At 29.4% G+C, this 3,316-nt stretch overlaps 1 long non-coding RNA gene across 1 annotated transcript; it reads left to right on the top strand.

Annotated features, from left to right (window-relative positions):
• Positions 1-494: 494 nt before the first annotated feature.
• On the top strand, positions 495-2,253 carry LOC120278149. Its single transcript, XR_005541564.1, has 3 exons — positions 495-617; positions 1,299-1,628; positions 2,224-2,253. It is a non-coding gene; the product is annotated as an uncharacterized LOC120278149 (long non-coding RNA).
• Positions 2,254-3,316: the final 1,063 nt, after the last annotated feature.

The following is a 3,316-nucleotide window of genomic DNA, read 5'->3' as shown; positions in this document are numbered from 1 at the left end:
TTCATTCTGTCAAATGGTTTGACATAAACTAAGAATTCCAATCAATGTTTCGCCTTTTTAATTGCATTGACCGAATCATAACCACTAAAAAAATAAAAATATTAGCATTTCTTTGAAAAACCTTTTGTTATAGCCATTGTTATTTCATTATCCACAATTATTGGTTTTAATTCTTCAGTTATTTTTAAACTTTTTATAATTGGGATTATGTTATAAGTATTTCTGACCATTGGATACATTTAGAGATAGAGAGATTAAACAAAGAACATTGGATGTTATGTAAAGAATGGTAACCATGTTGTGCAGATGGACAGCTTGAACAAATAATTGCTTCTATGATAATGACATATAAACCCATGTATAAATTAATCAAATGATTGCTTCCATGATAAAGACATATGATGGAATATGTCTTCATCAAGCTTTAGAATTGTTAGGCAGTGAAGTTTAAATCACCTAATCACATTAATTATTCTAAAACCAAAAATTCCAAACCTAGCAATAAGGGTTCTCATAAACACATCTCAGTGCTTTATAACACTCACCATAAATGATCCAACATAAGCCTTCCTTTCGTTTTGGTATTTAATTATTTCAAACAAAGCTTGCAACAAAAGGTATGTACTTTTGTTTTGAAATTTATCATCTTCATCAGGTTGTTCTACATAAGTTTGTTTTGTTTTTTAATTTTTTTTATGTTTGTGTGTAAATGATATGGAAAACTAAACCCATCAATTTTTGTTGATGTTGTATGATGAACATAAAAATCAATATATCCTCCATGAAAAAATTAATTATATAGTCCTATGCCTTTAATCTTCTCTACACCCCCACCCCCACCTTTCATATGCCGCTCCATATATTTTTTATTTAATTACATGTTCCAAATATTTTAGAATTTCATGATAAACATATAAATCAATGTATTGCTCATGAAATATATATATATATATATATATATATATATATATGGTTATACGGAGTTAGTCTTCCCCCAACCCCAAAATCTTATATTACCTTCCATATTTTTAATTTGATAACATTTTTCAAACATTTTACATTTTACCCTATTTCATATTGAGAAAATGATGGAATGTTTTATTCTTTTATTAAATTCATGTATATGTAAAAGTTGTGCCATATCTTGGTTGTTAATATATATATATAAATATATACATATTGTTTAAATGAAAATGATAAAGCTAAAGATATGAAGTCATTAACAAATATTTCCTTTGTCTCTAATATTTTGTTTTTAAGGGAACTTACTAAAATTTTATGCCAATACATTTGCATAGCACTAGGGATGCCAAGAGTACATCAACATTCAGAAAAAGTCAATTTATTACCTACAATCAACAAAGTTGTAGCTAAAGTCAATCGAAAGAAACGTATGAAGATCCTTAAAACTAGGAGATCACAATCTAGCACTTATACAAAGCCTATCAGTCCTACTATAACTACTGATAGAGCAAGAACAAGGAATATTGAAACAAACATACTCCATGGCAATGATGAGGTTGAAACTATCAACACACCACGATTAAGTTTTGATGAAGTTCATGAAGCTTCAACAAGCAAAACTTATGGCAATATTCAAAAGATTACAATGGCTACTCAACACAAAAGTAAGTATTATTCTGCTTTTGCACACTAATGCTTTATGTTTGATATTAAAAAATTTTCAATTTGTGATAATTCTTAGATATTTTTTTAGCATCAAAGACAAAACATACACTTGGAAAAATAAACAAAGCTAATAATATTCCTATAGCATAATTGTTTAAATAACACTTTCTCATTCATGTGCATTACCTGTAATTTACTAACACTATTATATTGTTTGTTTTAAAATTTAATACCTGTTTTTTTGTGTTAGTATGATTAATGTTGATTGTATTGTAAAAATAATAATCAATCCACAATTTGTATTTTCCAAAATTCCGCATATATAATTTCAAGACATCTCAAAAACTTATATAAAATGTTCTTTCTCTCTCTCTCTCTCTCTCTCTCTCTCTCTCTCTCTCTCTCTCTCTCTCTCTCTTTCCCAATATGTATATATATAGACAAATAATATCACACCTTTGAAAAACCATTATTAGATAAATGTCGTCACTTTCTAAACGCCTGTCCTAATAACCTCAAGTCATCTGAGAGCTAATATATATTAGTGTGGGATATAGCTCTAACTTCTTTATAATCCACTTTGCACAATTACAGGAACATGTTTTGAACCTTCATATGTCAACGGGCTCACTTATATGTGAATTACATAATGCAACAATGTATATGAAGAAAGAATTGATGTTTAAAACATACTAACCCGAATTTAACATAAAGAAACAAGGTCTTACTTAAAACTGAAAATAACAACCCCATTTTTAAAAGACACTTAACGTAAATCCTTGAAACAAAAGTTCAAAAATTAATGAACAAATTAGAGCTCACAACTCACTTTTCAATTACATCAATTGGTGGAGTTGTTGACAATAGTTAAATCAAACACCGGACCATATGTTTTTTAAATTACGTGTCAAACCATCAACATTAGATCATTAACCTACCAACAATTGAGAAACCAAATTTGCTCAAACTATATGGTAGAGCACATGCAACCAGCTTATAGATTGTCATGTTTCAATACAAGATAAGCAAGGATTAGACAAAGAAATAAAAGTGGATTAACAAATATATTAAATGAATGCACATAGAAATAGTAAAAGTTTTAGATCACCAAAGAGTTACATGAACAATTCTCTCATCGAGAAACCCCAATACTACCAACAACCCATAAATACGCGACATCTGAGAGTATGGAAGAGATATTATTGTGGAAAAATCGGTAACAAGGATTTCAAAGAGAATTAGTGACTTACAATCTCTTTATACCACTTCAATATCCATTATTTCCATAGATTGTTTCCATTTAGACATACCATATATCACCACACTCGCAAAGAAATTAGGAGGTTGTATCTAACAAATGCGAGAATACTTTATGCTTCGCCAGATTCACCAAAGAGACACAGCAGAGACCAACACTTTACTTGGCAGAGGAGGAAGGCTTTTCAACAATTTTACCATAGTAGATTGTTATGCAATAATTGAAGAAAGCAAGATTAAGATACATAAGACATCCACCAAACAACACTAAGAAAGATATGTACAAATCGTTAGAGATGCAATAAATCAAGAAGATGTCGATACAGAAATTCTATTAGTAAACAGTTATACACTGCAAGTTTTATTCCGGGACCAAGATATATGTTCGAGAAATACGATGCAATCAAATTTACGATATTATACACCAAAC

This window comes from Dioscorea cayenensis, chromosome 15 (genome assembly GCF_009730915.1).
Source record: "Dioscorea cayenensis subsp. rotundata cultivar TDr96_F1 chromosome 15, TDr96_F1_v2_PseudoChromosome.rev07_lg8_w22 25.fasta, whole genome shotgun sequence".
NCBI classification, from domain to species: domain Eukaryota; kingdom Viridiplantae; phylum Streptophyta; class Magnoliopsida; order Dioscoreales; family Dioscoreaceae; genus Dioscorea; species Dioscorea cayenensis.
This window is presented reverse-complemented; position numbering and strand designations above follow the sequence as displayed.